The 13,670-nt window shown below is 40.5% G+C and overlaps 1 protein-coding gene and 1 long non-coding RNA gene across 3 annotated transcripts in view; one reads left to right on the top strand and one right to left on the bottom strand.

Moving 5' to 3' along the window:
• Nucleotides 1-4,202, bottom strand: LOC128851077 (uncharacterized). Its single transcript, XR_008448346.1, has 3 exons — nucleotides 3,897-4,202; nucleotides 1,233-1,428; nucleotides 1-1,114 (listed from the first exon to the last, which is right to left on the bottom strand). It is a non-coding gene; the product is annotated as an uncharacterized LOC128851077 (long non-coding RNA).
• Nucleotides 3,066-13,670, top strand: part of CDK17 (cyclin dependent kinase 17) — a 93,073-nt gene continuing 82,468 nt past the window's right edge. The window contains exon 1 of one of the 2 annotated variants that reach the window (XM_054057059.1): nucleotides 3,066-3,351. The gene's annotated coding sequence lies outside the window, so the exon portion shown is untranslated. The remainder of the gene's footprint in view (nucleotides 3,352-13,670) is intronic. The other variant, XM_054057060.1, reaches the window with a different exon arrangement.

Here is a 13,670-nt window from a genome sequence, read left to right as displayed (position 1 = left end):
TTAATCAAAATCAGTGCCTACGTTTCCAACTTATGTCTGTCACTCTGTCCTGCTTCTGTACTATGTTTTGCCCAGATGTGAAAATCCTTCTCTAAGGACACCAGGTAGTGGTAGATACAGAGGCTGAATGGATGTCAAGTGTTTCACTCTTACAGATTCTTCCCTCTTAATGACTTAATTATCCCAAGTGGAAAAGACTCTTATTGCACTGCCATCAGCATTGACCACTTATTTCTTGAGTGATTCATGCTAACTGCTCATTTTTTAGTTTCTTCTTCTGTTTGTCATAATTTCCTTTCCTGTCATAACAGAAGTATCAATGGCAGACATAAATATGCATAAAGTAAAACAAACACAACTGATAACGTTTAATACTTGAAAACAAAACCACAGCTTCGTAAACTTCCAACCTACCTTCTCCCTGTACCTCATTTGTGGAACATATTTTACTTGGATGTGCTGCAACAAATGCACTCACTGCTGCGCCGTTTCAAGAACTGGGTTTACAAATCATGCGTATAATAACAAACTTGCACACAATCGTTAGTAATGATGCTACTTACCCAAAATAGCCTTCAAATTGAATAAGATAAAACAAAACACACATCATCTTGTTAGCATTCAAAGATTGGAGGAACTGGTAGGTCTAGCAAGAACTGGTAAGTCCTGAGCTTTAAAGGAGATCTGTAAGGGATATCTTTGCATTACCAGGAAGTTCAAAGCTTGAATGTCTGCCTCTGTGTTATTAAAAATCCCACAAGTTTTGCAAAGGTAAGGTAGCTATCCTATGTCTTGAAAACATTCAGAAAGACCTCAGTAATCATGTTTTGTCTCTATAAACACCAAGTTTGTTTCCAAGTCATATTTACTGCTTTTTATCCTAAACTGCTCTCACCAAAAGCCTACATCAGCATGAGCGAAGTGAATTTGTGTGCACGTAAGAAGTGGTTTTATGCTTGCACTCCTTTTTTAGGCAAGAGCAGGTGATTTCTGTTTGCTGGGAAACATTTTTCCGTGTTCTGGTTCATTTGTGCTGCTGGGAGGGTCCAATGGAGCTGTAAGCAGGCGAATTTTCAGCCGGCACTGATTCTGTGAAGTCAGCTCCCACTCGGCCCTACTGTGGAAAAGGACTGGGTCAAATAAACTGCACTTCCTCAAGATTGGGAGCTTGCTGCTGCTGCAGCAAGTGAAGACACACTCAATTCTCCATCTAGACACAGCACAGCACAGACCTGCCTGCAGAGCGATGGAGCTCAGGCCTCCCACAGCGTATACAGGAGTGCGGCAAAGCAAAGAAGACCTGTGAGCTGGTTCCTCTTATGGAGCCCGTGACACGGCCTGGCGTTGTCAGTCAGTGACCCCAGTCTGCACTATGTCGGGAGACACACGATTCCAAAAAGGCTCTGTGCTCATGATAATGAACTTCAGCTGAAAAAGTAAGAGAGAGTGAGCACACAGCGAGGATCAACATTATGTCCAAATGGAAAAAAACCCAATTTGCTAAATTCTGCTTAAGTGTGCCTATGACCTTGGACTTGGAAGTTCAAACCCTTGTTGTTAAAATAACTTACAATTTGGCTTTCCTGTTATATTTTGTTCTTTGTGTGGAGGAAATAGGAAAACAACATAGTACGGATTAAGTGGCCCACAAGACTAGTTTGTAGTTTTTAGGTCTTGTTCAGTAACACACAAAGCCTAAGAAATCTAGGGGTGGGAAAGGCTGAGAAGTGGGGGCATGCAAACTGGATCACTTTGAGGGGAAAATGATTCCAAGCACAGGAAGGAAGCATGGCTGGTGCTGGCAGCAGATGCAAGGAAGACGAGAGGGATGATACTGGGACTGTGAATGCAGAGGACAAAGGAAAGAAAATACCACAAGAATAAATACGGAAAGGATGGGGGTTTTTTTTGTAGCTACTGAGTTAGAAATCAATTTAAAAAGCTACATGGCTTCCCTTTACTTCAGTTACTGAATCGTCAGCCCTGGGGAGAGCAGGGAGGGATGCCTGTTGCCTCAGAGATGGTCTAAGTCACCCCCAAACCCGAGAGAAAACATTGCCAGCAGCCAGAAAATGCAAAGTGAGTAAACTCTCCACACTGCCCTCCTTGAAACTGCTTGGGAAGATCCTTTGAGGGGCACTTCAAAGCTGGAGAGGGACGTTTTACAAGGGCCTGGAGTGATATGATGAGGGGGAATTGCTATAAATTGGAAGGGGGAAGATTTAGGTGAGACATTAGGAAGAAATTCTTCACGATGAGGGTGGTGAGGCACTGGAACAGGTTGCCCAGGGAAGTTGTAGATGCTCCCTCTAAGGATGTCCAGTTCTGGCATCCTTAACATAAGAAAGATATGGAACTATTGGCACAGGTGCAGAAGAGGCCATGAAGATGATCAGAGGGCTGGAGCATCTCCTATTCGAGGACAGGCTGAGAGAGTTGGGGTTGTTCAGCGTGGAGAAAATGAAGGCTCCAAGGAGATCTTATAACACCTTCCAGTACCTGAAGGGGCTAGAAGAAAGCTGGGGAGGGACTGTTTACAAAGGCTTCTAGTGATAGGACGAGGGACAGTGGGCATAAACTGAAGAGGGACAGTGGGTATAAACTGAAGAGGGGCAGATTCAGACTAGACATAAGGAAGTACTTCTTCACCAGGAGAGTGGTGAGGCACTGGCACAGGTTGCCCAGGGAAGGTGTGGCTGCCCCATCCCTGGAGGTGTTCAAGGCCAGGTTGGATGGGGCCTTGGGCAGCCTGGTCTAGTGGGATGTCCCTGCCCATGGCAGTAGGGTTGGAAGTGGATGATCTTTAAGGTCCCTTCCACCTAAACCATTCTATGATTCTTTGATGCCCCCGACCGCCAGCCGGGCAGACGCTCCTTCCCGCAGGGAGCAGCACCGTCCTCCCTCCACCCCTCCCCCGGCTCCTCCGCGCGGGGCTTCCCCCGCGCCCCGCCCCCAGCCCCGCGCAGCGGCTCCGCGCTGGCCGCTAGGTGTCGCCGGCGGCCGCGCCTCCCCCGCGGCCCCTCCTCAGCGCCGGCCCCCGCGCGCGCGGCGAACGGGCGGAGGCGTCGGCCCCGCGGCGGAGACGCGCGCGCGGCGTTCGGCTCGGCCCCCCCCGACTTGGCGAGGCCTCTCCGGTCCTCAGCGCGGCGTGCGGCCGCTCCCCGGCGGCAGGGCAGCCGCGGCGAGGCAGGGCTGCGGCGGGAGCCATGTTGGAGCGGGGCGTATAGTGACCGGGCTCGGGGAGCGAGCGCGGCCCGCGGGGCGGGAGGGGGGCTCGGCTCCGGAGCGCAGGAGGAGGAGGAGGAAGGGGGGGAGGAAGTATCCCCGGACCGCGGAGCACCGGTGCTGCTGGTGAGTGCGGGCGGCGCGCATTGTCTGCGGGGGCGGGGGGGCTGGGGCCGGGCAGGGCCGGGCCGGGGGCGATTCCCCTTGGGCCAGTGGGGGCGATTCCCCTTCGGCAAGTGGGGCGATCCCCTTTGGCCAGTGGGGGCGATTCCCCTTTGGCGAGTGGGCCGATTCCCTTTGGCGAGTGGGGGCGATTCCCTTTGGCCAGTGGGGAGCGATTCCCCTTGGCAAGTAGGGGGCGATTCCCCTGTGGCGAGTGGAGGCGATTCCTCTTGGCAAGGGGGGCTCAGCTCAGTCCTTGGAGGGAGGCATGGCTGGTAGCCAGGGAGCGCCAATGTTTTCTGTTTGTTTGGGGCTTTTTTGTGTCTTTTGGGGTTGTTTAATTTTATTTTATTTTTTTTCGGTGGTCTTGTGTTGTACCCGGCCTTTCCCCACCGCCTCCTCCCTTGCTCGCTCCTGACAGCTCCTCTCTTCGCAGCCCGCACGCCTGTGACACATTCGCTCCTATTGCAGGTCTCTCTTGCCTCCCCCCCCCCGCACACCCACAATACTTAGGTTTCTGTGCGTGGCAAAAGAAGAAGAGGGTTTTTTGTGTCCTGAGCTTCTGAGTTCGTAGATGACAGGATACGTGAACATTTGCTGACCCTGAACTTCTGTGAACTCCTCCCTCCCTTCCTCTCAGATCTGTAATGGCTTGAGACCAGCGAGAGCAAAATGGTTCTTCCCTCTCAAATTAGGTGGCATTAGGTGTATTTTATGTTTCGTGGAAACTTACTGCGCCCAGCAGTTCCAATTGGAGTGGATTAGCTGCTGCAGTAGAAGAATGCCGATCTTGATCCCCTTTGTCTCCTGCAACAATTTGGGTAGCTGGCTGGAGTTGTTTTAAACTCGTTGCCGTCTTTGGCACTTTGCTCTTGGTGGTTAACAGTGCTGTGGGTGATGTGAGGGAAAGAGGGACGAGGCGTATCATCCTCCAAACTAAATAATTTAAAAAGCATGTTTCCCTATTTTAATGCTGGTAAATAATTTATGTGGTATTTTTTTTTCCTTCTTGTGATGTAACTGAAGATCAATAGCAATTTTCTTGTAGCTATCATGGCATAGGTACGAGATGAGGAAGCCTGGTTTGACATTCTTCCACCCACCCCTCTCCTTTTAAATTCTATTAATTGAACTGGAAACTAGATTACCAAAGGTTAAGTGCTTGGAAGATGTGAGACAGAAGAAAACATCTGTGAAATTAGACTTTGTACTAAATTCAGGTTTGTTTTCTTGCTTGAGTTGGGCGAACGCAAACTAGGCAATCTGATATTTTATGTGCTTAAGATGCTAAAGGAATTGTCATATTGCTTTGTTGTAGGAATTCTGTATCCTCTTCTGCAGCTCTTGTTATTTATATCTGCACTTCAGTAAGTGCCGTAAGAGACTTGTTTTGAATAATTAACACAAAAGTAACAGATAGGAAAACATGAAATCATATGTTTGAAATGCATAGTGAAAAATTTCCTTAAAAATTGTTTATACTTGAAAGAACAAACTGAATTTACTGCTCCAACATAGAGAAACCATTATAATGTTAACTTGGCATTAAAAGGGCCTTCTAAGTTTGAAAGATGACAGCATCTTTTTTTGATGGCATTATTTAAATACTGCTTTGACAATAATGAGTCTGGCTTACAAAAATCTTTAGTAAGGATAATGCAGTGTTCATACCTTACCTTTGCACATTGTGCAGTGTAGCCCAGCGTTTTACCTGGGATAGAACTCTACACAAATCAGTAGGTGGGGTCTGCCTACATCCATAGTGAGGAGTTTGCAAATTGGAGCCTGTGTTGTCTGAAGCAAATTATGGTTTAAAATTGGCAAGTCATTTATTTTAAGTTTGGCTAAGGATCTAGAGCATTAATTGATCATTTTAATTTGTAAAATGCCACTAATGTGTGGTGAAATATTTCATTTCTAATTCCAAATATAATTAGATTGAGAATAACTGAAAACCAGAACACGTCTGTGTTTTTACCCTGAATGGCTCTGGCTTCAATTTTTGCCCAGTACTGCAGTGTGAAAATATGATATGATGCAGCTTATGACATGGATGTTATGATGTTCTGTATGCCTTTGTTATTGTTACAATGTGGAGCTCTTACAGTAAAACTATGCAGCATCTTTTGAAAGGCTTAGTAACATACAACGTCTTCAGATTTTTTAAATCACTGCCTGCTGCTGGAAGAAAAAAAAATGTTTTACTGACTTAACTTTTGTTTCAGTACAGTATATTTGAGTAGACCAACCTAAAAATAGAGTCAGGAAAGACTTTGTTGGAAAATGATTCAATAAAAAGTCCGCATTAAAAACTTTCCAGGAATTTGCTCTTTATGCTCTTTTCATATTTAATGGAAGTTGTGGATATTTCACAACCCAATCATCTTTTATTTGTTGGCCAAGAAAGCTAATTAGCTGTTTTTTAAAAAGACATATTACCAGTTGTGTTCTTATTGAATGCATAATCTGGTGTGATGTGAAAATGGACAAGATCATGTCTAAAAATCAAACTTAATAGCAATAAAGCCTTTCTAGCATAAACTCACCTTCTGTAAACTCACAAAATGTTGCTTATAATTCTTAAGGTACGGGTATCTTAAGTTCTTAGCTGCATGCTGTTTAATGCTTGCTTTTTTTATTTTTACTTCAAGCTCTGAATATGTATCTATTCGGGCAGCTGGACAGCACTGTAATCCGTGGTACTTTAGAATTTGATTTAAAACACTACTCCACAACCTTGGCTTGTAAAAGTGGTTCTAAAATGCCAGATGTTTATGTGACAGATACGTTCACATCTGAAGAACAAATTAAACAGTGTGTTGGTAGTGGTCATTGTCTCTTTTGCAATGCATGTAATTAGTAGTGAGTGTAAGAAGTGGAATTTTTTTTTCGTGCCTGTTCACATACTGATGTAGAGAATGTCTTACTTGGTTGTTAAAGGTAAAAGCGTTTTATGTTTGAATATTTTGATCATTAATCAGTAGTTTTAATTTACTTATTGAAACCTTTAAGAAATCTAAGACTAGGATGTTTGCTTATTTTTTAAGATATTTACAAATGTTTTCTACCCTGCTGTGTGTACCTTTTGGGGCCTAGTAATGTTTTTGCCCTTTAAGCAGGGAAGAACAGATACTGCTTCTTCCAGAAATGCTAGATTCCCATAAATGCCCATTAATAATTTCTTTTTCCTAAGTCTTTCATGATGTGTTGTGATGTATTTTTGAGAACTGCTTCTCTGAAGAGTGGAAGTTAATGATTTTTTTAGCCAAATGAGTAGCCACGATTCTCTATCCAATACAAATCCATACATACATAATCTTAACTAACCTGATGGATTGGCAATTATTCCAGAGCTGTTGTTTTTCTGGACTACTTTTAGCAGAGATCTCAACTCCAGAGTTCAATAGAACTGGTGAAATAGAACATCCACAAACAGTGGTTTAAACCTGAAGTGTTTAACCACTGATGTTGGTAGTCACAGAGAATAAACAAAACTGGAACTCGAGCTTGTTTGCTAACTTGGAGCACAAAAATGTAAGAAAAAAAGAGTTCTTTAGTTCTGTGATCTGGTTATATGGAATATAATAGCGTTAACAGATGCATAGATTAGGTAATTTACCTCAGACCAGCTTTTGATACATTAGTCCTCAGGTAATACGGCTTTTGCTGCTTCCTTGGAGATCATTATACCCCATGTCTGACTGTATTATAAAATACCATGGGCGCACTGATACAGGAAATAATAACAACTTTGTGCTTTACTGGCATATTTGGGCTTTTGTGGTTTAGTGCCTGTTTGTAAAGGATTAGAACTTTCTTTCAGTAGGGAACATCAGATTATCACGGGGTTCTGTGTATAACCAGAAATGTTATAAAGAGAAAAAATGTGAGTAGTGTCATCAAAAAATAGAGCAGTAACAGAAATAACTGTCAAAATATATTTTAATTTTTCACGTGGGGCAGAATTAAGCATAATGATTTGAAAAGGGAAAATACCAACTTCATAACGTTTTTAATTAAGAAATCAAAGGCTTCTATGAATTTCAGGGCAATTTTCTGCTTGGTTACTTCTGTTATACCTTGAAAATACAGTAAGCTGAAGAACAGTTTTATCCTAGGTTTTGATTATGGCCTTTTTTCCTTGGTTTTTTTTTTTTCAGTCTTCTCTGGAACAAGTAGTTGTGCATATATTATGATGAACAAAGCTGTGTTATTATACCAGAACAAAGAAATGACATGTCTTCCACTGACACTCCTAGCTGCAGTTCTTACCGGTCTTTACTGTGTTTTTGGTTGGGCTTGCAAGGTATCTTGCATAAGTGAATGTTACTCTGTGCCTTCTAATCATGTTTCATTTAACTATAATTTGTACCTCGTAATTGTACTTCTTTGCTCTTTTCAAGGCTTGGTAGAGTTGCGCTAAGGTCTCTGATTTTTAACATCTGCACATTGTCAGCTTCACTAAGGATACTCGCATGCTTTTGATTTGTGTTAGAGTTGGCAGGATCACGACTTTCTCTTCTGTGCTCAGTAGATTAGGGCATTTTGCAGGCATGTAGCTGTACTGATACGCTTACATGGTGGTGAACTGCCATAACTTGCATAGTATTCTTTCAAAAATGTCTGTTTCTGTGTATTTCTGATTTCCTACTCTTACCTTTCTGATATGGAAGTATCTTGATTTGTTTGTATTTTGTTTATACAGCAATTATTAAAGGTAACATTTAAGAGGTTACAGTAATGGTGTTCACTAAACATCTTTGGGAAATATAGATTACTGAGAATTATCAAAGAATGTTACTTACCAGCAAGCCTTTGTCCTGTGATTGAGCGGAAACTGGGTTTAAAAGTTACTGTAGCCTATAGGAGCAAAGAACGCAGTTTACAAAAATATAAAGAAGTTGAATTAAGTAAATATGATTGATAAGGGAAATCAAGGGCTACAGTGAGGAAAACCCAGACTGCCATGGACTATGACAGTAAGGCAGGGCTTGTTCTAGGAGTAAAATTCATAGAATGCTCTGGGTTGGAAGAGACCTTACAGGTCACTTAGTCCAACCCCTCTGCAGGAGCAGGGACAAAATTAATTCTAACAAAGCAATTAGCCTGTTACGAGTGCTAAAAAAATGCTAGCGTTTGATGATCTTCAGAAGATGTCGATGTTTGTTAAATACTGCTGTATTCAGAAGTAAAACTAGATGATATCATATGTGCTACCCTGGAACACTTCCTGAGAGAACCTCAGGATGTTGAACGGCAGCTATTATAGTTGGATGGTAAGAATTGTAGGTGTTGATAAGGTGTTTTCTAGTCTGTTAATGCTGAACACGTTTTTCAGTATGTCTCAGAACACTAAGAAATTCTGTAACTTTAGCACAGCTTAAGCTTTCTTTCAGTGGTTTTAAAAGTGATATGCATAGTAATGGGTGTCGACAGAGCAGGAGTTTGAGTAAAGAAAATAATTGTTGAGAGTGTATTTACAGAAGACTGATCTTGTGAGCTTATGGTTCTCTTGGTAAGATTACAAACTTTATGTGCTATAATATTGTTGATGTTACAGACAGGCTTCTCTGAAACATTTTACTTGGTTCTTATGTGACATTTTGATTAAGGAACTAAAAGGACAGATTAAGTGTCTACATATTAGATGGTTTAAAACCTGGCAGATAATGTGAATCAAGTGGTTAACTATAAATAGTTGTCCTTACGTAACTGCATGTGATGAGGGCTCCTCATCATCAAAACACGATCACGAAGGAGTGCTGGGAAACCTGCTTAGTGCCTGCTGTTGAGCATTGCTGTTAGTGAAGGGAAAGCCAGTGAAAATTGCTGATCGTTTTTGTAACTCATAGAAAACTGGGAAAACAATAGAGTCTGCAGAACGGATCATTGGCACAGGGTGGATGCTTGGAAAAATGGCAGCTTCCTGACTGTTTACTTGATGCAGCATTTTATATCAGGCTTTAAAAGCCTGAATACAGTATATTAACTTCTAAAATGATATTTTGTAATTAAAACAACTCAAGTACAAGCAGCTATTAATATTAGCTTTTAGTTTGGGGATTTATTTTGTAAGGCTTTGGAACTGTTTCACATGTATAATACAGAACACATAATGTTGATCTGGATTCACAATGTGGGTTTTAAGGAGAGCTTTTATTTTTAAAAGATATTAATAATTAAGAATAATTTATTAATAATACAAAAAGGGAGGAGAATCAGTTATGGAATAGTAGATTACGTTTTATTGTATTTCCACCAGCTTTCTCTGTATCTTGAAGCAAATTTGAATTTCTAAATGTAGAATTCATAAACATTCTGTGTAGGCCAAAAAAGTTACGGTCATATACATGTTTAACTGAGGAAAATTAAAAGCCATTTTTTAGTCTGTCTGAGTTTATTGCAAGAGCAGCTTCCTCTGTTCTTTCTCCATCAAGATCTCATCATAAATGGCAGTAGAATATTTACATATGAGTATATACAAGGCTTATTTCTTTCTTAAGTACTGTTCAGTCTTAAAGCTCTGTCATAAATATCTTACTAAATTGTTTAAGTGTCTGCTTGTGAAACGTGAAACTATGTCATAATTCACTATGTTTGCTCTGAAAACTAAATGTGAAACTTAAGTCTTCCTGTATGACTGCGAGAGACAAAGCTTGGGCTGGTGCTGCCTATGAGTAACTTTGTCATTCCACAAACAGTTTAAACTGGCATAACTTTTGGCACTATTGCTTAAAGTCGTGTTTGCTTTCCCCTTTGCTGGCTGCTGCTCTGATCCTTATGCTGCTGCTGGTGTGCTAGCGGGTGTCTTGTGACCATTTGGTGACCATGTCAGGGGACCAACGGAGGTTATAACAGGCATTTGGGTTCAACTTTACTATTGTTTTTACATGAGTAGTCACTTTCTGCAGGATCAATGGAAAAACAAGAGTTTGTAATTATTTATTTTTTAAAATATCCTGAGCAAATGGGAGGGGAAGCTTCCTGTTATACAGAGAGGAAAGGAGGTCCTGAAGTGCTAAATATATCAAACTTCTATCCTGTACTAAAGTCTTTTGAAAACGATGTGTGAAACAGCAGCTCAGAAACTTATTTTGGTGCTGAATAAGAAGGGACAGTGGGTAATTAATTACTGATAAATCTTATAAAATATATTCTTAATTTTAAATATGTATGTCTTTGAGGTGGGACTTATGAAAGGAAATAGGATTTTTGGTGTGGAAATTGGTAGTGTTGGACGAGAGAAATCTAAGGAAGCTGCAAATACTTTTTTCTGGAAAATAATATTTAAAAATTGAACTACAGAAGCTGAAATTAAACTGTGGAAGTAGTTTAAAATTCTGGAATAGGCAAAAAAAAAAAATCAGTTAATAACTAGTGGTCAAATTTTCAGAGGGCCCAGTGAGGGAATTGTGCAGGGTCTTAGTTTTTTTCGAAGAAGTGATCACCTCAGGAGAGACAAGATGAGGTCTTTGGCTTCATTGAAACTACAGTTGGATTTAAATCACTGAATTTTACATTGAGTGTTCTTGAGAATAATGTCTTGTACAGTACTCAAATGAAGCTATATCAGAGGCAATTCCAGAAGTTTAAGATTGTTCATAGTATTTCATTGCCTCTGTCAATATGTTTCAGTAGGTTGTGGCAATGAAGAGAAATATTTTAAAGCTTATGCTGTTTACCTTCAGGATTAAACACGATAAACAGCTTACAGTGTTCCCATTTGCACAAGTCACAGTATTTTTAAACCTGCCGCTTGTAATTCTGGGTTGTTTATCATGGAATGCAGTTAACCCAAGTGTTTTATTGTTGCTTTTTTCTGATACAACTCAATATAGTTCTCAAAAGCAAAATGTCTGAACCATAGGCCAAAAAAATAACTTTAAAATGTATTTGGGCAGAAGATGACCTTTTGCTATTAAGCAAACACTTATTTCTGGACAGCACAGGAGAAACAACCTGATGGTGTATAGAAATTAGTTTGTTCAGTAGGTATATGCTTTTCTTTTTTTTTGAAGTATGCAGTTTTAGTATTTTAGAAACAATACCAAGTAGATTATGAGTTCTGAATGTATGGGTTTGGTACATTTTGACAGCAAGCTTACTGCATTTTAAAATGCCTTTGGTTTTAGTTTGTGTATAAGGTGTAAAGTGCTGAGTGTTGTTAACAAGGTGTTCTGAACCCCCTTCCTTTAAAATAGGCCCTTTTTCCCCAGTGGTCTTAACATAATAGGAATTTTGTTTTCCTGGTATTTGTGAATATTTTCACAGTGGAAGGGGTAGACGTAAGCCGAAGGATTGAAGTCGTAAGTTGTTTGTCATTGTTGAAAGTTATTTTTGGGGTTAATGGATAGATAGCTAGTGATGATTAGCACCTGTAGCTGCATCTTAACCAAATACCTAGATTCTTTTTAAATGTCTGTCTCTAGGAGTGAGTAGTTAAAACCTGGATATTTTTTAATTCCACAAATAATTTATTCACATCTAAACTACTAATTTTGCCAGTTTCACTGATTGGGTTTTGCTTTTTTTCCCCAAATGCTCATCTCTATAATCAACACAGAAAGATATTCAGAATGTAATCTGACGGTTTTAATATAGAGCTGCCTCTCTTTCCACATTTACCTTGGAGGGAGCCCATCACAGTCATTGTTTTTGTATTACAACATTACAGTTTGAGCTGAATTAAGCGCTTGCTTCAGAATAATTTTTGCTGCATCAGTAAACTGAATAGTTTTACACTGCTATCTGGAAAGTACTGGGGGGAAGAGAGGGGACAGGAATTACGCAGTTGATGGTGAAGAAGGAAGAGAGGGTGGCTGGGGATTAGAGCCAAGCTTTTTCTTACTGATGGTGGAGAAATGGTTACTTGACCTCGGAAATAGTATGAAGCTTTCTCGTAAGTGCCTAAAGTTGAACAGTGTGAATCCCCACCCTCCTTCAGCAGTTTATGCAATTAGTTCTTTAATATGTAATGAAATGTGCAGATTTCTCTTTGTTCTTCAATCCTGCTTGCAGGTGCTTAGCATGAATTAAAATTCCAGTCATGTGAGTAGTAGAGATAGTATGTTTAATATTGAAATAGATTGCTGAATGATCGGCTTTCATTTTGTGTCTTGTGGCAGTTTCAGAAAGCTGGGTTGCAAGAACGAATTAAAATGATCTGCTGTTTTGTATTATGAGAACCTGGTTCTTAGAATGTATATGTTTCATGATAAATAAGTGTAGTGGAGATTTGAGCATAGACATTTGTACTACGCCTCCAGTTGATGGTCATTATTGACTTTTTGACAACATTACACTGCCTAATGTTAGTTGTAAATATACATGATTGGATTGTCATATCTGCTCTGGTAACTGCAGTTGTGTCTTAATTCAGAGTTTGGGTTTTGTCTTTGCTTGGAAAAAAGGGTGTGAAATCACTGGTTTTCATGCATGTTGAGAATTATTTCCTTGGGTTGGTTGACATTATTTGCCACGTTTTATACTAGTTTAGGTAAGCTGTTGTAGATGTTCGAGGATATATCTGCAACAGGTTTTGTGTAGTGACATTGGTCAGTTTTCATGGAAAGCAGTGCATCACTGGTTAAAGAAGTATGTAGGGAAGGATTGTGTCAAGTTTTGATTGCTTAACCTGAGGCTTCTTTAAGATACTAATCTCCAAGGTGGAAGTGCAGAGGACATTTTCAACATCAGCCGTAACAGTGTTGACTGTGGAGACTTGTTAACAGAAATAATACCACAGCGGTGTCACAAAACCTAATAGTATAGATTGTAGTAAACATTTCTAAGAAATGACTGGGGAAGAAGTGAAGTATCTGTAAAATACGTGTAAGCCAGCTTTATACTAACATGAAAGGATGGCTTCCCTCTTTTCTCTGGCTAAGTGGTATCTTATACCACTTATCAGTCGTCTTATACCAATGTAAATTAATCTGTCTTGGACTATTGAACCTACATTAATGGTTTATGTCTCAGTCTAGGTAATTGCACCGGTGCCTACTCCGGTTGTAGGTCAGACAAAACTAGCATGTATGTAACCTCTTGGCTTTCAAACAGACCTGAAACACAGACTTGGAAAGCAGTCCTGTTGACTGTCTTTTATATGGAATATTTTCTCTTAACTACATTGGGTATGCAAAGCTTCCAGTAGTAGACTGTTAAATAAAAATAAAGGTCGTCACTTGGGGAGGGAAAAAACCCTCAAACCTCTGATAAAGCACAGGAAGCAAAATTGTTGACAGAGAAAATTCCTTTTCTGTTTAGTCACTTTTATGAGAAGA

The sequence above is a fragment of the Cuculus canorus genome, chromosome 1 (genome assembly GCF_017976375.1).
Source record: "Cuculus canorus isolate bCucCan1 chromosome 1, bCucCan1.pri, whole genome shotgun sequence".
Lineage (NCBI taxonomy): Eukaryota > Metazoa > Chordata > Aves > Cuculiformes > Cuculidae > Cuculus > Cuculus canorus.
This window is presented reverse-complemented; position numbering and strand designations above follow the sequence as displayed.